The sequence below is a fragment of the Strongylocentrotus purpuratus genome, unplaced genomic scaffold, assembly GCF_000002235.5.
Source record: "Strongylocentrotus purpuratus isolate Spur 01 unplaced genomic scaffold, Spur_5.0 spur5_scaffold_14, whole genome shotgun sequence".
NCBI classification, from domain to species: Eukaryota; Metazoa; Echinodermata; class Echinoidea; order Camarodonta; family Strongylocentrotidae; genus Strongylocentrotus; species Strongylocentrotus purpuratus.
The window spans coordinates 9,100,162-9,122,669 of record NW_022145599.1 but is presented as its reverse complement, the minus strand read 5'-3'; the positions used below and the strand labels follow the sequence as shown (position 1 = coordinate 9,122,669).

Here is a 22,508-nt window from a genome sequence, read left to right as displayed (position 1 = left end):
ATTTTTACAATTAAGTTAATTGACTCTATCAGTCCTCAACAGCCTTCCATAAGCAGCAGCATATACATGAGTAATGGAATACTTGAAATTAAATTGATCCATTGATATGTACATGTAGTAGTTACATGGTCTAATAAGTCCGTGTTTTATTTTAATTATTTTAAGATGCCCAACGAATGCTGAAAGCACTATACGCCATGCGATGCAAGATGTTTTACGCGATCTTCTGTATGTTGTTGCGGCAGGCGTATTAAAATTTATCGTTCGATGAAGTTCCCTTTCCTTTGGGAATTCCCTGAAGCTAGCCAGAACATATGAACCGGAATTCGATTGATTTTCCAATTCCCTTTCTTTCATTTTTGCTATTATGTAATAGTGGTACTTGGATATCATGACAAAGTACAAACTGGGGTATTAGTTATGGATCTCTCCTAATTAAAATCAGCATCCGCACTTACTGTCACAAATTGTACAGCGGAGCAGGCTTAAAGAGAAAGTTGCATTCGTTCAACGTCGTGAAGCAATAAAGGAATTGGCTTTAAGTTTATTTTATACATTGTATAGGAATCGAGCCTATTTGAAAAATTTCAATATTAAAGTTTAGGGAGATTAAGGGCGATGCCGTATATTGCTTCAAGGAACCGTAACAACAACAATAAAGAGGGGGGGGGGGGCGTATGTAGGGTTATCATAATTATGAACTCCATCATTCTGAAAATCAAAGGTAAGATGCGGGGCCTGTGTTTGTATTGGATCGGGCATTTCGAGGTCGTAAAATTAGTTAGAACCGTAAATATTACATAATAATAGTAGTCAAAAGAAGGAGGGGCAATGGGACTGAAGAAAAAAAAGTAGGCCTATTTGTTAATTAATAATGATATTTCAAAAAAGTTTGATTCAGGAGGGTCTTTTCTCTTTAGAGGACCTATAATAATATGGTATCCATAATATATTTTTGAGAAGTGCCCCAAGGAGAAGTTATTTAGAAGAAAAACAAATTCATGATATTGTTGTACACAGCAAACGGGAGAGTTATCCGCAACTACGTCACAATCCACTGACCAAACTGTCAATTTGAGATTCGCATAGACTTAGCGATCTCATAATTTCAGACATTCATAACATTCTTATTATTGATCCGATTTATTCAAACTTTCGCCATTCTGCTTTTCTTATTTTTCCGCTTTCATACAAAATTAAATTATTATTAAAAGGGTAGGATTGACCTTTAAATAAGCCCCTCCCTAAGTTTCATCCCGTACATTAAGGTATCACGATATACTTTCTTGGAGGGGGCTAGGAGCTATAACCGACAATTGTTTTTTTATTTTTTGTTTATTGCAATTTGGTCTTTCGTCTCTTAATTCTTTCAAAACTATACACTGACAGTTATCATGTGGACTATTGGTGCATTTCAACATGGACCTACAAGGTGCCCATTTTCAAGCGTTTCCGGATTAATGTATGCATCACTTAAACGTACTTCTGAAAAACTGGCCTACCTTGAACAAATAATTGCAGTGTCACTCTTTTCAGGAATTACCTTAATCAATTTGAAACATACAGTATTATTGGGGGCGTTGTCTTACCATAATACTGCACGGAATGTTTGATTGAAGCTCCTTGTTTTTAGCGAATGAACAGTAACCCTCTTCACCATACGAAGTGCAAGATCATCCTTGAGAGACAAACGAGGCAATTTGGCCGGTCAGGTCCGTCCGTCTGTCCGTCCGTCTATCGGGGCTGAAGGGGGTTATGGCCGATTTTATGTTGATGACCATCGCCTGGATGGAGGCGACAGTTGAATGCTTTATTCCGGTCAATCAATCCACACGGGTGTAGTTCATGCCGAGATGTGCCCTCCTCTTCATCACATCCCTGCTTCATGCTTACCCATTCTCTGTGCTAGACTGCGCTCAATAGTCTCTTTCATCTTTTAGAAAGAAGAAGCACGATTGTGTATGGAAATGTAGGCACGGAAATCGGTCGGGAGGCTAACATGATGTGTGTAGTTCGGTGGTCATCTCTCCTAAACATATGGAACATAATTTTGTTTGCAAAACCTGAACTAAATTATATTTTTGAACCTGAAGATATTCTAATTTGAATTGTAGGTCCTATCTTTGCTTAGTCTACTCCTAGAGCCTTGTCCAGCTTAGCCATTTTCTTTTTTCAGGCAAGATATGTCATGTAGGCGTATATGGCTGTAGACTGTATACTTAGCCTGTAACTGTTGTGATCGATGTTGCATTGTCTTTCGCCCTGTATTCTAAATATTTCACATTATGCTCTTTTTTCCAAGCTGACTTGCAGATATAATTTTATGACCAAAAAATTCATAAAAAGATTTGGCATCTTCTCTGTCAACAAAGAAAGCATGCGATGATTTAATTTTGAATGAACAACAATCTAATCAAATTGACATTAGAATCATCGCCATTGCTTTTGATGTGGTTAAAATTGCTGGGTTATCAAAGTGTATATTATGCCGAGCAATAATACACACCCTCCTCACTCCAACGCACACACAAACAAACACAAATGCGTATACGCCTATAATGGTATGCATAAACTGCACGTTATATTGCACGAGTAAACATTGAAATATTGTAATATTAGCAAAATACTAACAAAATCACAATTGCCTTTATAAATTTGAATCTTAATGACCAGCTGTTGATTTCATCACATGATTTTTGTATACGATGAATATCGTTACAATTCAATGTACATTGGTGCATGCTTTAAATCCTTTAGTCTGCCGCACTTACGTTTGTATCTTTTTTAGGTGAATTTTAAAGATTTGTAACAATATTTTTGGTGATATTTTCATTCGACGAAACAAAGAAATATAATGGCAGAACATATTTATAGGCCTATGTTTTTCATCAATTTAACAAGTTCTGATACTGTGACAGTGTGACACATGGTCTAAAATCTTCTCAATTTGTTATCGTGCCTCGATTTTCCTATAATACATTGAAGAAGAAAAAAATATTGTTAGTACTAGTAGTAAGTATGTTATTAGATAATAATTGTTAGTAGCTTTGCGTATGGTATATCATTCATTCCTGACGTGAGGTTATTCGCTATCCATGCAGCCTTTGATGGTAGGTTGAATACATGACGATGAAATGTTCCATGACTTTGACTGTAACGTAATGGTTGTTTTTGATCTTCAACTCTCCCAGTCCTCTACACACGAATTTCACTCTATGTCTGGAGGTGACTTGTCTTGAGAGAATTCACCGTTACTTCTAAAGCAAACAACATGAATCTTTCGACACCGAGTCCGGTGCGGCATGCAAGTTCGAACGGCTCACCGTGGAACATTCATGACCATTATCAGGCCATGATCAAGCAGGCACAGGAATGATTTCAGTCTTTCATTACATCAATTGTCGCCTTTGTGTGCTAAGACGAGGACAATAGGGAGGAGCAAACACTTTTTTTTTTTAGAGCTTAGCCTCCCGCCATTCTCCAAAGAAAATTGGGGGAAATATTGTCTAGTCTGAAAACTCTGAAAATGTCAACAAGAAGCGTGAAAAGCTAGGACATCCGTTTTAAGCGGGAGGCAGGTTTCATTTTACCAGGATGAAACACGCCTTTTTCTATTTCTGTGTATAACAATAGTTACGAGCTTATTTGCAATTGTATTTGAGTGTTATATTTGAATTCATTGTGTTTTAATCATTGATTAATGATGATGCATTTGTTTTTTTCTCGAAGGTTATATTCTATAGTGCATATTGGGCCATATATTACTTTGTCAAATATAACTGTATCGGTTTCAAGGGGTTGTGGTAATACGGTTATAAATAGAAATGGCTCCTCACTACCTCGTGAAATATTGTATTGTTACAAAAGATGTACAAATTGCGTTCTTGTCATTAAGAAATCCGGCACTATAGTCTTTATCTCATATAACTTGGTATCTAGGATGCACGAGAATCCACTGACTTTGTATAGAAATGTAATGTGACTCCAACTGTGAAATTCCCATAAACACTCAAAATAGAAAATGCATCATTATTTTGTATTGAATCGAGCTTGAGATTATATCAAAACAACGTATAAAATAGAATATGACTTATCACAACGTAAGTGTATGTAATTCATGAAGGTTTAGAAAATCAGTTGTTTTTAAACGGCGTGTGCGCGTGCATCTACATGTATGTGGGTGTGCGCGTGTTTTCGTATGTGTGCGCGTGTGTTTATGTGTGGTGGGATGTGAGTACTCTAGAATTTTGAGTTGCTGTAATAGCAGTGTAACCAGTTGCATTATGGTCGCGGTTGTAATGTTCATATCGAAACTTGAGGCACGTTTTATTATGAAACGTATTGTTAGGGCAATGGAACTCGAGAAACATTTATAATTGAGAGGTATGCACATTATACCCACTTTTTCTTTATGATTTATGAGGACTATTCAGTCTTATCGCCTCTGAATCTGAAGTGTTTAATTATTCTAAAATTGTTTATTGTGAGTTGGTCGTATAGTATTAGTCGCTACACTGTACTGAACATGTCATTATAACAGGAGTAACGAATACATTTTGTCCTCGGTTTAGTTGTGCAACCTGCTCTTTCTTAAATGTTGTAATGAAATATGGAATAGAAAGTTGTCCTTGTATTTTAGGGACCTTGGGGTTTGAACATCTATCCGTTTATGACACATTTGATTTAAACCAGGCACCGTGGGTGATCAAAAATGTGGGAGCGTATAGACTATAGGAATTCATTTCGTAAGTACACACGAGTTGGCGGTTTAGGCCTCTTACCCGTAACGTGGATCAACCGAAATACATATTTTGCATGTACACTGTTGTACAGTATGTATTTTCACAATAAATATGTACAGTTCTTACGGCACGTCAAATTTGTTTTCATAGTATAGGAGAGGTATTAAACTCTTTTATAGGGGAGCCATAGTAGTGATCACTTCGAGTGAAAAATCCATGCTAAAAATAATTATTCAACTGCTTTATTTTGGAGTGAATTCAGTTTGAAATGAAATTAATCTGTTATTGTTAATTATGACATAATGCGCTTTAAAACGTGTTTAATTAAGCGCTATGGAAATGTAATATTATTATTATGACTCTTAAATGGGGTTTAAAACCCCTGCATTAAAAGAGTAATATAAGACAGACAGTATAATATATTTTTTTTATATGAATCACATACATTCAAGAAAGAAATTAAAGGTACAAGCCCGGGTACAAGTAATAGGATATTCAAGTTAACTCGAATATTACATGTACATACTATCGAGAAGAAAATAAACATCACAATGTCAATTAAACCATGGAATCAAGAATTAATGGTGATGAAAGCAGATATTTCACAGAATATATTTATTTTACTTGTAATATGGTGGTTAGAATGGTTGTGGATGCATTACGCTCAATAATAATAATAATGGACATTTTCAATTCTGGTATATGCACAAATAATTTGTTTATGAATGGAGTTATACTCTGGTGAATCGTGTAGAGAGTTCGATGAAATTAACATTTAAAACACACTCACTATTGAAGAAAGAAAAAAAAACTATTTATTCAAATGTGCACTGCGCGAATTTGCAGTGGAGGGTGCTAGTCGGCTGTTTTATCTTAATATGTATGCCTGGGTTTCCCCGGTTGAGGTGGCTGAGCGGCCGTTGGAGAGCTCGTCCATGTCTACAAATTATGATGCGCGGGTTAGTTGTACATGTAAATACGAGAATGGACTTGTTACACAGCGTTAAAGCATACACTACTGAAGGCGTATGTGTATTGGATATTATAGTTTAAAGTTAGCTTCTATCTATATTCTTTTCATTTTAACAAAATGATTATAGGATAGGCCTCTCCACGATACAGTAACATGAACTTACGTATTACAGTGGAACAGAACCTGTGTACGTGTGCGTGTGTTTATGTGTGAATTAATCGTACTATTCGTGTCAATCATTTACATTCGTCCGTTCATCATCATGAATTTGAAAATATTATAGGCCCTATTTCATATTGTGATAGATCATTTCGCCATTTTAAGAAATATGTCTATTGTGCGTGACGGATATATAAATTATATCAATGATTGTACTAAAGAAGTACAACACTGTATTCTAGAATGAGATTGTCAGAGCTGCTGACTAGTTCTGTTTATTACGGTTGTACTGTTTTTAAACATCAAATTCCTGTGTCTTGTTTGTATTAATGTGATAATGTACAATTGCACAAAGTAAACACAAGTGGGGCTGTATATATACAGCTGCATTTCCTTGCATACGTTATCGGCCAAAGTTGACCAACAATGCCAGTTACAAATATAGGACAGTAGAAATCAGTAGGGGCGGGGGGGGGGGGGGTTCCTGAAAGACACTTTTACCGAGCGGATGAGAATGGCTGACACAAATACAGAAACATATTGCATAGGATGTTAGAACTGAGAAACTTATATTTGGGAAGTATCTATTATTGTTGATTTGTATTTCCCGGCTGTTCCATTGCCAGCCTTCCTCCCTCGAGTCCCTTCCTCGCTTCGGTGTTTGTCATGTGACCATGACGATGACGTAATCCTTAGTTTGTAGGTCAACGAGAATAACAGTTACGTAATTTAACGCAACCGAATTTTAAAAACAATGAGTGTACATGTCAGATGACAGGGAAAGCCAGGAAAACTATTCTGCCTTTCGTGATATTCCGCGTCTTTCCGACAGTCGTTAGATCCGTATAATATAGGCATGTTTGGATGTGGAAATATCACCTTATCAAGAATTGTCTGAGATTGAAACAAAATATTTTGTCGTTAGATTGAATGTAAATTTTGAGTTGATTAAAGAAGTCGCAGCTTTAGCTAAACGACAAAAAGGAGTTAATGGAATTATGCACCCTTGCAGTTATATTTATGTATTCATGTCACTGGAACATTAATTCATTTCAGGGCGGGAGCATACTACATGAGGTATTTATTAACATTAAATTACACACTTTCTGTCTAAATGAGCTCTCTTTCACGCCAAATATATAATTTTCTGTTCACAACCACACTGAGGCACGCCAGTCACCGCTTTCACAAAAGCTTTCATATTATCCTTGCTTATGGTGGAGACTGCAGCAAATAAAGTCGTAAAGTTTGGCATAGTTTGTAATTTAAGTACGTACCCTCATGGATTCAGTGCAATGCACGCTGCTGAAACCGAGGAAAAAAACCCTCCAAAATCCTCTGATGACCTTTGACATTTGGTTGACCTTATAAGGTCACTCGTCGGTATACACGTCCAGTGAAGTGCTAGCTAGCATTGCGTTGCTCAGCGATGTCTTTTTTCACTGCATTGTTATGAACGTTGTATAGCCAAGTTTTGACAGGGAAAGAAATTCAAAATAGGAGGGGAAAAGTACAATGGCATGCATAGCTGATACATCTATTCTGTGTATATGATTTTACTCTGGATATGAAATAGAATTTCAGCTTTTCGCGAAAAGAATTCATTATTACTTGAGAGAGGAACAGCTCGAGCTTTTTGCACTCGTGTGTTTTGTTGTCTTCATAAAGCAATACATTGCTCATCAAAATTGCTGTAATGGCGGGATGGAATTTACTTGTTAAAACCTCACGTTGGAAAGGAACATTGTTTAATTTCACGGAAGGCATTACTACATGTAGTTCTTGTTAATTTGTAAATCTTGGAAATAAATCTGTATTCGTCAAAGTGATAGAGTAGCTTTTATTGAATAGATAATGAAGAGAAAAGAAATAGAACAAAGAAACACGTTTGATAAGTATTTAAAATCAAATTTTCCATGACGGTCAAAATAGGAAACGGCAATAACCTTGTACACGTTATTGTCTTTATTTTGTGCTTCCGTTGGAAATAATTTCGCATTTTCATTGCAATATCAGACTTGAGCCCTAGTGAAGTCCAATGTTATATTCTGATCACGATAGCTAACTGTAAGTCTGTAACCGTGATTAAAGTTGCGATATTCTGTATATTTTCAAAGTAAATCATAAAAGTGTTTGATCGATCATTGTGCATTAATCAACGTGTATTTAAACACCGCTTGGATTTCTTTCAAGAGAGATACAGCCAAGAGATCACTGTCTAATATTACTGTACAAAAGAAAATCTTCCTCCGAGAGATTCCTTTTGAAGTTTTGTGTGCGTTTCGTAATTGCGTAATTACCAAAATAACCCGCAGGCGATATCTTAAAAAATTACATATATCAAATTGAAATTATTGAATACATGGTATATTGATTTTCAAACACACATTGATTGCTGATTCGTCGTTATCAAATCATGTTGTAGAAATATAGTATAGGTACATGTATATTCATGGTTGTAGGATATGAGGGAACGGGCCGTATAAAATTTGATGTATTATCTTTCATACATGAATGTATATTTGTATTTCTCTTGGACACAAAGAGCCCTGCCATGTTTAAATTCACCGTTACAGTTTCGTATAAAAGAGGTACTATTGACATTCTCGCTATACATAAGATATATGACAAACAACATGAACAATGTCTTTTGGGTTGAAACATGATAATGGCTACAAAAAGAAGTGCATATTTACCTTCAAGATGATAGAAATTCTGTAATTTCAGAACGGTGTCATCTGCCGTAAATAAATAAAAGAGGACATGTTCTTTTGGGGGTTATTTATAAGAATATGTGACGATGTTGTATAACCTGAGTGAATCGTGAATGTGCCGCCTGTCAATGAACCCAATTGTTCGGAATCCAATTGGAAACATGTTGATGATAGTAGTTTTGCATTTAATACATAGTTTGAAACGCATTAACTAATTTAGCCGATGTTTTGGCTAGAAAATCGCTGGTCGTCAACGTCTACTGGAGTGACGCCAACAACATTAATACTGCCTCCATATATCCTGAAAGGTAATTATGTGGGCTAAATACCATTTAATGATATTATACTCTGCAACAAAGCAGTCCATTAACATTAATTTATAAAATACGTATTGTTTAGATTTTTAAGTTATGTTGAATAGTGTTTGTAAAAGAATCGAAAATTAAATTTGTTGTTGAAATGACGATATGTAAACAAAATCATATTCATTTTGTGAGGAGATGTAGGAACATTTTCCAGTTTCATTAAATGTATTACATGGAAATACAAACAGCAAAATAATCACACATGTCACAATGTCGAGATTTGTTATATATTTCAATATTTATATTCGTAGTGACAATAAGTCACAGTGACTGAAATCTGGGATTGCTAAAAATAATACGACATTCTTCTTAATTCCAGCTGATGTTTTTTGCTATTCTGCTTTTCTATCTTTTCTTCTCCTTCTTCTTCTTTAAAATCCAGACGATAGGTAATCCCAACATTTATGTCACTGGCATATAGCATGGCTTCATCTCTGAGCCCAGGTTGATCTGTAACGGCTAATACTAATAGTGGCATATATGTATGGCATTATTGCCACTAATGGACACTCCGATCCCGAATCGCCCCGCTAATACCCGCTAAATTGTGCGATCATTGCCGTTGTGTGCCTTCGTTTCCATATCGCATTGCATATCAATATTGTTTTCAAAGCCCAGCTCGCTAACTCTCTGCTCGCCGAGTATTGAAGAAATGCTTATTTTGACATCCTGTCCCGGCTGATCGTACCAATGGCACTGCCAATTTGCGAGATGTTTTTCTTTTCCTACTGGATATAATACCTACCGGGGTACGTCTTCTTCCCTTCGCACTGGTCACGTGATGTAAGGTGATGATTTGTGTCGTCACGACATTGAAGAGCTTGATGAGGAGATGGCGTATCCATGCAAATTTGATAACTAATTGGATGTATTGACTTTTATCATTCGGATTTAATTATTTGAATATGTTAGTGCTGGTAGACAAAAATAAAGAAAGAAAACTTAGGGATGAATAAAGTCATTAAATTCTTTGAAATTATTATTTTTCTTTCCTCTAGTAGGCCCATATTTACACTGTTTTTTTCTTCTTATCGATTTCAAAAGTTATAAAGCGTCTGTTTTCATGGATTTGTGAGAGCATATAGAAATAATCATTTCTTCTGTATCGCATTTAATGTTCGTTAAGAAAAGAAAATCATAATTCATGAGTTAATTACAATCACATGCTGGCATAGACAAGTCATTTTTATAATGATATCATGATCACGTGTCCTTGTAATGATATTTCCATAATTTAATACCATCTGAATGAATCGAGAGGGTTTTTGTTCATGTTTTGTATTCATTTATATGAGCCAGAACTTTATCCATCATTTCTAAATAACAGCATGTTCATCATTAGCTACTTCTATATTTTTATGCCAAAATCATTTTCCATTAGGTATCTATTTTTAATCTAGTCGAGTTATCACTATGAAGTCGCACTTAGTAAAGGTATATGATTCGAACAACCTTTTATGATATTTACATCGCATGTGTTCGATCATAATTTATGAATATACCCTTTAAGGATATTGGTCATTTCGTATTTTAGTTGGACATTGTTTACTCCATGCGAGTATATATATATATATATATATAAAAGAGGACCGAGTATCTCTCGTGCCTTTCTCGTCCAGCCAAAGTAATCAGCGTGCAGACGTAAAATGCACATGAAAATTGCATCTCAGGGATGTCCAAGCAATCGTCGGTCAGTAGATGTAAGGAAAATCTTCCAATATCAATGCAGACATTCACCGATCTTCTATAAAAGAAGTTCACCAAGTCGGTGAAAAGTACACTGCAAGTATATCGTGAGGTATTTTAATGGAAGTTACCATGGCAATAGAACCCGATTGGGTTTCGTCTGTGCATTATGAAACCCTGCTAGTCAATTTTCAAGAAGCAAAACGACCACGCTTGATTTGCTTGATATCTCCTTTATGCTTCCCACGTTATATAATTCACTCTATATTGCATATGATAGTTTATGTCTTGAGATGAGATTGGGAAGGCCCAATCGAAATACCACCGTGCATGACTAATGTATCACTTTCGTCGATGAATATGTTTTGTTTTGCCATAAGGCTTTAAAGAAACCCTTCAGCGTGAATGTCTTTCTTAACATTTTGAATTCAGCAGATAGTGGATAACTATTGGTAAGAAGACAGTATTGGAAAGGAAGAAAATAACAATTTTTGGATACGAGTTTATGTGTAAACTGTTTCGTCTTTAATTTCTGATAAATTTGGACACAATATTAAATAGGCGTTTCAAAAACACAGAAACACAAACAGATTAAAGGGGTAACTATTTTTTTTTAATTATCAGTATTTATCAATGGGCAGCACCAAAGTCGGTTACGATTTCAGTTTTTATTGAGCGAGTCTAGCAATTCCATCACCTATGTATGTAACGTTTAGTGCCATCAATGTTTTTACTAAATAATTGTTATTGCCCTTTTTTATGACTGATAGTATTCTAACACGTTTAATATGCAAAAGATAAAACTTTAGAAGTAGAAGTTGAGCATCCCTCCAAATGAGCCCGGTTGACTGATGTGTAACTAAACTTTTCTCCTCCTTTCTGCCTCCACTTGGAATTAACCGCGTGATGTATATTCTCTCTTTAACCGCAGCAAATCCCTTTTTCTTATTTTCAAGCCCGATCACGGGGATTGCTCAGCCTCTCCTGTTCCTTAGGTCAATTCTCTGCTCCGTCCGTCCCTTCGTAGGTCCCTCCCTGCCTCCAAAACACATCACATCTCGGAAGCAGCCCATATGCAAAATTCATCGCCCTTTAAGCTGATGATCAAGCAACCGTAACTACGCGAGATGTTTGAGGGTCTTTGAGCAATATTTTAATACAGAAATAATGCAAAGCCGTGGCGAATTTGCATGACTTGGGATCGTGCATGCCTGGCATGTTTCCCTTACAATTTAATGTCGGGATCTGTCTAGGGTTTCTTTCCGACAAAAAAAGTAAACTTTAGAATACAGGTCATTATTGCATGCATTCATTTTTTTCGAATTGAAGTAGAATCTGAACTCTACAAAATTGCAAAATTGGAAAATGATTTCCTTTTTTTTAACGACTCTTGATAGTCAACCCTCCCCAAGTCTTGTATCATGTTGTCATTTATGATTCTTAATATAATTATATATCGTATTCAATCCTATTATATCGTCACTTAGCAATGTGCCCTTTGCTGATCTGTTATAATTATTTTCATCTACATACAGTGTTCAGTGATTAAAAAGAAATATTACATTGACTAATAAAGTTAACGCTCATAATACTACACTTCATGTGAAATAAAAAATTATGTGGGATACGCCCATTCATACCAGGCATCATTTCCACGGCGCTATCATAATTATATAAAATTAGTCGATTATTTTGGATAAGAAGTGATGAAGTTCGAGCTTGAATCAATTATTCAAATCATTATTTCAATATTATCGAAGAATTTCTTATTGGGGGTGTTTTCCTAATTTTCATTGATTTTTCAAAATTAGTTGTAAAGAAATAATATTATAACCATTCTCAATTTTTAATAGGTCATCAGAAAACTTACCTGGTATAGGATATCCAGTTGGGTTTTTTTTCTTCCCACTTTGTTAAAAGTAGATGTGAGCTGAAATAGTGAGAAAAAAACACGAAAAGACCTATACAACATAAATATGTGGGTCTCACAGTTCTCACTCGTTTTAAAAGTATTTTTTTCTATACGTCTCAAAACAGGAATTGGGTTTTTACTGGAATAGGAATATTTTACTTTCTGTTCAAACGATAAAACCACTAATTTAGAATGGACACTCAAGGTCGTTGGTTATACCCTGTTTGTTGACAGCCATCAAACACTGCTAAATGCTAATGTATATATTGACAGTAAAATTAACCCCAATTAGGAGTTCACTTTAATTTGTGGTATAATCTTTATATAACGCCATATTTAAAATGCTTTTAAGAATACTGATGTACAATGTACATACTAACACTAGAATATAATTTGAAAGGTATACTGAATGTATGACAGGGGCTGCAGTTCTTTTTGTGGGATCTTTTTTTTTTCTTTTCAAAAACTATATTTGCATTGGTGTTTATATCATGGGAAAGATGTTTTATATTTACGTTAAATTCTTGTTAAAACTGTCAAATATGATGAAATTAATGAGCGATCTACCACTGCATGATTTGTATAAGTTCTTACATGTACGTGCAGTGACAGGTAAAATCGGACAATTTTTGTTGCCCATATCAACCGTTTGCAATATTTTAGAGCAAGCAATTATAGTTGTCAGGAATTTTTTCAAATGCTTATATATAAGAACTATTATTTATGCATTTAGATTAAAGATTCGCTAGATTCTGCTTTCCATAAATTGTATTTTAGGGTCTGCATTTATCTTGACAATTTTGACAGGGAAGTTTTGTTCTTTTTATTGAAATTGCTTTTAGCTCATACTTTTAGATATTTTCTACTTTTAATTCAAATAATATTATGGAGTGACTTAACTCCACTCGCCAAACTTTATGTTTTATGACCTTATGATTCTTTCCTTCTTTTTTTTCTCCAAGTATTCTTCCCCTGAAATAAGAAAGAAAAAATTCACTGACTTCCTAAGGAAAAGCAGACAATACACTTAAGTCTGAAAAAGAATTAGGTGTCACTGTTTCCCGAAAACATGTTTTTCTTTGTCCAATTCGTTCACGATTAATTCACAATGCGAGATCATCCTAAATGATTTCACAACTGATTTACACACTGGAAAATGCTCTGATTACTTGGAAGTTCTTTCATAATGATAAAAAACCTCTCTCTTTGACAACTTAATGGTAGGCCTATAACCCGTTGAATTTGAATTAATATAAGAAATTTGTATTGATGGAAGAGACACAATAATGCCAAATTCAGTGTTGTCGTATCGGGATTACGAATAGAACATGTTACTGGGAATATACAGAAGAAAAGTTTCGCAGTTTACAAACGCTTTACACTAAAAGAAATGATATATTAAATAATAACATGTTATATGATACATATTTCCGTGAATTTAGCAAATACACAGTAGTGAAATCTGATTCCGTCATTTTTGTATGTCCCCAAATATGTACATTTCGTTTCCTTCGTTTTGTTTGTCAAAATCGATCATGTTTTTAGGCAACAGAGAACGTCTTAATTCTTGTTGGGGTATAGTTCAGCATACTGGACCTTGTGCGTGACAAGTTATCCAGGATGTACATTTTTACTACAGCTGATATGTTAAAGCTACTGATATATTTAGGTCATTTGAGCATGTTGAGTATTATCAGAATCCCAGGCTTTCGATATTCAGCAAACTGAACCGATTTCATGAGAGTACCAACGAAAAATTGATACGTTAATGTCATTCTAGACTAGATGCTTGATTTTTTTCCTATGGTTCTCGTACGATCGTTAACTACATGCAATAACATTTCCAGTACGTGTCAGGCTTATCCTAAATGTTCTCAATATTTTGCCAAAGTGAAATTCGTTGTTTATTAAAGAAAGTAATTATATCGTACTTTATTAGTCTCTAATATGCTATTATTATGAGTAGGCGTAATAACTCCTTCGTGATTTCGGATTAGATGACATTAACTAATGATCGGAAATTTATGCACTTCTCTTCAATTTCATTGCGATTAAAGAACCAAGCTGTGTGACCATGGATTTGAAATATCAAAACGGTTACCACAAAATAGGCAATTTTGTGTAATGTTAACAATTTTATGCACAAATCTTTGTGAAGTGCCTCGTTATAAAATTATTGCATTCACCTGGTATTAATAATTGTATTTCAATAGTCAGAATGCGAATTGCAAACATTAATTGTTGCTAGTAGGTAGGATAATCTTTATGGCTTTTCCTACCTTAACAACACGTAAATGTAAGCAATTCCCATTCTAACCATTGAAATACAACTAGGCTATTCGTAACAGGTGAATTAACTAATTTTGTAAAGAGGCACTTCACAAAGATAAATGCATTAGATTTGATTACATTACAAAAATGGTCTATAAAGGAGCACTTTCACATGGCGGTAGTGATATTCATGCATATATTATGCAGGAAATCAAACCAACCGGTCTAGGTGATCCGTTCATGACTGTAGATTTCTTGGTGACCTCGAGTAAACCTTTGGACTCTGGTGACTGACTCGTTAATGGGGTTTCCCTTAGCGACCAAGGCACATTAACGCTCATCATTCCAACTGCTGTCTCCGTTCGTCTGCTCTGTATATATATGGTAGATAGCTGAAGAAAGCATTTCCCGTCGTAATATGACGTTGATGGATAATGAAAATAATGGTAAAAACACGTTTTTCTTCAAATTAACGATTTCCAAAGACATTACTGCAACTTTCGTAAATACCCGGAAATTCACATACCATTGGAATACGAGTGTTTCCAATGTACATGCCACACTTAAGAAGCAATCGTTTTAATTTTATTTAAGAATAATCTTCATATTGTTCGAAAATAAAATTTATCCAAGAAAATGTCCCGCTATCAAATCCCAAATTTTAGCGTTAAATTGCAAACCGTTGTGAGAATGGTGATAAACTTGTCAGATTCGCCATAATAAAGCATGTTCATCGTGAGGTAAGCAGTTTGTTTCTACAATTCTGAAAGTGATACTATTTTATATATTTATTTGAGATGCACTCCTAGTTTAAGGCTATGATGATTTTCTAAAGCTCTGTTGATATAAAGACAATGGAAATACCTGGCGCGTTAAGAAATATAAGCACCTTTCGACACCCCCCCCCCCCCTCCCCCCTCCCCCCCAAAACAACAACAATAATAATAAAGGGGGATACGTTCTCTAAGAAATGTCATCGGCAGGTGCATTCGTGGAATTCAACGCTACAAATAATAGTACAGAGAGAAGCTTGGTTATTCTTGATGCTATGACTAGTATGAGGGCACAGGATCATGGACTCGTGGTCGTGCACAAAAACATGAAAACTGAGAGAGAGAAGAAGTTAAAATTCTATTAGAACTGTCCCTACCCCAAACGAGAACTTAAATACGGAATGATTGAGGATTTGTATGTATAATACATTTATATTTCACGTTTTATTTTGTATTATGTATTATTATTATTAAGGAGTCTTTATAATGCTTAGTGCGAAATGGATTTTATATTTTATCAATGATTAATAAAGCTTAATGAAAAATATGTAGTCTTAAATTACGGAAAGTAAAGATGAAATGTTATATTCAGTAATCTAGAAATCAGGATTAATATTCTTCTGTGCATTCCTTAAATGGGTAATGATTACATACGTCACGCAAACGCAAAACGGTCTCTACGTGTCCCAACATATACATTGAGTTTATATTTACTGTTGATTTGTGAGGTATAGTATAGGAAATGTCATATATTATAGCAGCTACAAAAACCGTGCTTGAACTTCGCCAAGCACGTGAGAGTGTCTCCAGAGGCTCAATACGTCGCCCCCGGGGCCGCTCGGGAAGCCTGCCGCGCTCGCTGGCATGCATACCGTCTACTAAAGCTTTAAAGAAGTTTGTCGTCTGGGATAACTCTTCGTGCATGTGCATGGCTTGTTTGGAAGTATAGCAGCTTACACGAGTTCACAGAAGGCTCCCTGAATATTTTTCTTTTGGGGGTTCGCACCCTTCCCCCTCAACTTCATACCGTCCGTATTTTGTTATGTTTTATTCAGCGGTTATTACCAAAAACTGTTTTTCCTTGAAAGGCCAGTGTAAGAAGGACAGCGAGCATCGTACCAAATCATTTTACATAATTCCATCATCTGGTCGACAAGGAATGGTATGAGATAGAAAGAAAAAGCAAACACAGCAGCCCCTCCCAAAGAAGTAAAACATACAAGTTAACAAAAAAGGCCCTGCACACTGCCTCAGCTGACAACACATTGAACACATTTTTTTTCCCCTGACAGTTTAAACATTTTCAGCATGCAGCCGCCATATACCGTAAAGCGTTTGTGGCGCATTTATGCATGATTTAATTTAAACAAAATTAATTTTTCGCGTCTTGTGAAATCGATTCCTTTTTAATATGATTAATAATGATATGCGCGTTTATTACTTTGTCATCACAGAAGTACATGTATACTTGCCGCCATATCCAACAGTAGTGAGACTGAGAGAAATGTATAATACGTAAATGGGCTTTTACCCCCTTCTCTTTCGTTGGTTGAAATCGTTCAACTGAGGGTGAGTTCCCCGTTCGGAACAAAAGGTAACTCGTTCAATGGCCTTTCATTGTCCGTGCGTAAGATTAAAATCTGATTCTGAATAGAGTAATTGACGTTGCTCGGCGTTCCATGCCAAAGACGAGATGAAAGAGAAAACCCACAAATTTATTTATCGGCTGTCCAGATAGAAAAAGCTGAACATACGCGGAGCCGACTGAGATTGCTGATAGAAAGAAGAAAAACCGCATTAGGGTTGTCTGTTAATGCAGAACACGCGCGCACGCGCACCCGCCCGCTCACATACGTTGCACTGCCAATGTATATCGCGCTTAGCACACATACACACACCACACACAAACCCACGCACACATAGTATAGTCACCCACATAATTAAACACGCACACCAAACGCGCGCATGATACACGGTAGGACTGATCGCTCATCGTATAGCATTTTATTTGGAATTAGCAAGTTTTACTGCACAACGTCATTCGAAACACGTACACGGTATAAAGTCAACTATAAGCCATACATACATGTATATTCCTTTTTTAATCTTTCAGCTGTAACGTTCACATGTCGTAGAAATAAGTAATTGGGTTCAAATTCCATGAAGAAGAATGACACTTTGAGTGTTTATAATGATTCATCGTTTGTAAGATCAATGGTCAGTGCTTCAACGGATGATATCCATCATCTATTGATTGGTTTTATGCAAATATTCATATCTTTGCAAGGCACTTACTACTGTAACAATCACATTTTCCATGGTGATATGTATAACTGGACACATAATGAAATCCCCAGGGAAAAAATTAATATTTATTTTTCGGGGGCTACTTTTCAAGCTTGCCTGCATGAAAATAACATTCTAAAATTTGTTTTGCATTGAACTCTATGCAAATTTACAGGGGCTCTTTTCTGATTTTCGGGGGCTCTTTTAGGCATTTCGGGGGCTAATTCGCCCCGAGCCCCCGTCTATTTTTTTCACTGGAAATCCCAACTGCTAAGAATCTTTGGGTTTCATGCTATTGTCACATCTAATAAAAGAAACCTGACAAATTAAACTTGGAGGCTTACCGAAGTATTGAATTTGTCTTGTTTTCAAGAGATGTTTAGAAAATTGGATTTCACTCCCACATACGGACAGGTATGACACGATGCGGCGAAAAGTTCTGTAACAATGCCCACATTTAGTCAATTTTTAAAGGATCGTTCGGAATAATATGCAGGGGGGTTGGAGTAGAGCTGAATCATTGGTGCTTACATGAATGGTTGATATAGGAGAGTTTTCATCTGAACACCCCTGAAGCTAGAGAACGCTCGAGCATTAGATCGTCAGGCGTTCGTGCATGAGTTAGGGGGGAACAGAAAGCAGGCGGTCCGGTGGATGGCTCAGCTCGTCTCGTCGTACTGTTTCTTTGGATGCCCTCAAGCCGAGTTCGTTTCAGTCCAATGGGTGCGAATGTACTTTAGCGAGGTGTGCCCCTCACGACCCTCCCTACCCGGCCGGGTATGGAAGTTGTATTTAATGTTGACCCTGGCTGTGCTTTCTACCCTATAATGATATCAAAGAGAAGCTGCTCTGGCTACATCTAATTATATTCTACCGCTTTTGGTTTCGAGTGGCAAAGATGCTCTCGATAGATAGGCCTTTACATTATTTAGACGGATTAAGAATGTGTCCTTTGTAGTTTGTACGATTCTTTATATTCTCAGGCTAATTTCTGTACGAAAATACGCATTTCCTACCTGTCTCTGAGCGTACTTTATCCCAATATAAGACGGTGGAAATTAAAATTTCCCTCTTAAATATTTTTGTAATATAACAGACCCACAATATAACTGTCAATTCCTCATTTTAACTCTTCTATATACCTTCTTGTATTAACTACATACATTTTAAACCGCGAGTGAACACATAAATCGAACCGTGCAAAATATTAAAATGTAGCCCCCTTCATTATTATGGTTATTTAGTGATGGTATGTATAGTTTATCTTGATTTTAATTGGAGATAATTCTACCGCTGTGTCGTTATGGAAATTCATATTTCTTAAATGAATTCACGAGCCTTTAAGCATGGCAGTTCAAAGTAGTATGGTTTCCGTATTATTTACAAGATGTGGTGGTGGGGTAGTTCCTTTCGAATCCGTGTGGTCATCATGCATTTCCTCTTGAACTATGGATGTACTAGCGTGCTTGCAATAACAAATATTATTTCTATAGTGGACTGTTTGGTCGAATTGTATTTACATTCATTCACTTTAAAGCATGCAATGCCAATACGAGTCGAACAACGTTATGGACATTATTACAGACAAAGGGGTTAACATTTTCTAATCGCTCTGCCAGTTTCGGAAGTAATAAATTGCAGGAATTGCATCATGTGATATACTGTTGGCATAGCTGCCAACCATTCCTATTTTTGATGAATGATTCCTACGATGGACTTCCAAACTAATGTTATGAACAGTTGATTCCTCTCATTTTAAAAGAAAACAAAACAAAACACGTAAAAATATACAAATTTACTCTATTCCTAATTTGCCTTGAGAAATTCGTAATGTTTATTGTGAAAGGTTGACAGGAATGCCACAGGCAAAATCAGACGAATGCCAGGCGCAGAGGTTCACGTGAAGACTGATGTAGACATTGAATAGCATGCACTTTGTGGAAGAAAATCTCGTGGATAACGGCTGATTCATACGCGTTTCTTTCAAAGTATAAGTCGAAGATATAGGGAAAGTAAGATGTAAGCCTGGTCGATACTGTCAGAGGTGCGGTTATCGTGCCAGGAACCAGTACAAGCTGTAGACTCTCTCACGCAATCAACCGCGGTGACCTCACCCATTTCAAGGGAGTTCTTCTGCAGGACTTTGTGGCAACGTCGTATAAAGAGGAAAGATGCGTGCCCTCTTGAGTTTCGACAGCATTATGAGCTTGCCTCTGTGTTACGGTTGTGAGTGGGGATGCAGGTTCAAGTTAAGTTTTTAACTGATCTCAACCCCCCCCCCCCCCCCTCCGCCACATACACCCACTCACACGTAAGCTTAAAGTCTACCTGTTTCTTCTTGTGTTTCTCTCTCCATCAGACTCTGTGATCCGTCTAGTTTATCCGTAACAGGTGATCATAGGCAGCTTACAATCATAGGAGAGAAAGTGTGTGTGTGTGTGTGTATGTGTGTGAGAGAGAAATAGAGACAAAGAGAGAGGGGGTGGGAGAGGAAGAGGAGAGAGAGAAGAGAAAGTGGTAAGCTAGGCAGGTTTTTATACTATTTCTAATAGATATTATTTTAAAGGAGTTTCGCCTGCTGTCTGAAGCAAAGGCACCATGTTGCTCTTGAAATATATCTTGAAAAATCAGTCAAAAGGTTATCGGAAACAAGATTTCATTGGTTGCCACAGTGGTGTGGATTTCCAAAGATAATATTAGGCCTATATGTTTTGAGGGGATTTTCTTACAGCGGTTCAAAAAATAATTAGTACTAACCTAATTAGTACTATTATTAATTATTGTTGACGGTTTGGTAATTAGCTTTGCGATAAGGAAATTACATTTATGTCTACGTACAGTGGTACTGAAGAAAAATAAACAATCTTGTTGATTTTGAATTCTAACTATAGATGTTGACCAGTAGAAAACAGAAGAAGAGGAAACAAAAAAATTCGAGATTGTTTCGGACATACTCGGTATAATTTATATAATAAGCAATTCAACTTCTTCATGAGCAGGTTCAAATTTTTTACCTTCAAGGCATGGGCGATACAAGTTTGAATTCAACCTTCAATCGATTTTCTTCTTTTTCCCGTGACGATACTATGACTTTGAAACCTGAATATATTTATACTTTGGAGGGTCGGGATGTTTGTTTACGCATTGATCAAAATCAAATCTAAATTTAAACTCTTGGAAGTCTTTCTAAAACAGGAATTTCGGTTCACCGAAGTAAGGAAAGATCATACCATCTCTTAAGGTTTTTAGCATGGATTTATAAACAATGTCAAAGTGTTCCTACAAAAAATATGCATAGTTGAGGAGAGCACGAAAAATGGTTCCCAGATGTCATCTGAACATAGGCATATGGAGTGTGAGTTTAAATATAGATCAGATATCGTGATGGCATCTTTATAATGGGAAACACTTCGTTGATAAGGTCAAAAGTATATACCTTCTTGGAATATCGCAATAAATTGTGAAAAACTTCTCTACAACTTAGCCAATGCAAACCAGAGTTTTACCTTATGCTATTGATCTTTGAATTTAAATATAATTCTTAAAATACCAATGATAATATATATATATTTGATTAGTCCACATTTTTTATAATTATTTTGTATCACTAGTCCACAGTATGTAGAGTCCATGGTACAAACGGCTTTCTTATCGATACCATTCCACCCTCTTTTCATTCGCATAGTGTCAATGCGCACCGCTGGGATTTCGGCGCGCGGCAAGACTTCCATTCCAGTTTGCCACCACTACATCTATCTCCTCATCCAGAATTATTGTCCATGAAGAAATAATACCGGTCTCGAGCCAGCAGACAGAGCTCAGCAGACTCGATGAGACAGGTTCACTGTCAGACAACGCACCTAGCAAGAATGTGAGAGCCCCACCTCACTCACCGTCATATCCCTGTTTTACCGACCGACCGACCGACTCTCTGCCCGGGATCACTCGGGAAAATGAATATGAACTCGCCTCCATGCTAGAGGGTCAAGTTTATCACGTGACGAACGAACCGGCGTTGTTACCCATTATGAATTGGCAACCAGCCAACTTCGTGATTTCATTTCAGTCCATTGACAGCACATGTTGGATTTAAAATTTAATTCGAGGTCTTGCTTCAAAGCGTACATGATGTTATCATATTTTTTTTAATGACTAGATATTTTGTTATCATTTTGTAATTTTCAATTTACTGTAAAACCCGTATTTGTTCACGAGTGGGGAAAACGTTAGTGTTCTGCATTGATGGAGAAAATCTTCTTTTTCCAAAAGACAAAGAAATACATCCCATGTAAATTATAAGTCTTTATTGAACTATGAATCTGCTAAAACCATAAAACCGTGTCAGAGTATAAGCATTTATCTTTGCTATTCAATATCGTCATCAAAATAGACTGGGATGTTTGGATAGTCAGCGCATAAGATGAGACAAATAATGATACATTGATTCTCATAGTGTTTCGATCTATGTGTACTTCTCCTGGTAAGCGCGCCCACGATGATGTTGATACACCTGTAAGCCCATAACCGAAATGAGATGCTCGACTCAATCAACATCATCTAGAAGAAACATGCAACATGAACGGGGTCAAAGCCCTTTTGGCAGCACTTAAAACCCATGTCGGGACAT

The 22,508-nt window shown here is 36.3% G+C and overlaps 1 protein-coding gene across 6 annotated transcripts in view; it reads left to right on the top strand.

Annotated features, from left to right (window-relative positions):
- The first annotated feature begins 20,325 nt into the window (after positions 1–20,325).
- The window catches only part of LOC581495 (trinucleotide repeat-containing gene 18 protein), a 44,104-nt gene continuing 41,921 nt past the window's right edge, over positions 20,326–22,508 (top strand). For 4 of the 6 annotated variants that reach the window (XM_030984136.1, XM_030984141.1, XM_030984137.1 and 1 more), the window contains exon 1: positions 20,326–21,752. The gene's annotated coding sequence lies outside the window, so the exon portion shown is untranslated. The remainder of the gene's footprint in view (positions 21,753–22,508) is intronic. The other 2 variants (XM_030984135.1, XM_030984139.1) reach the window with 1 other exon arrangement.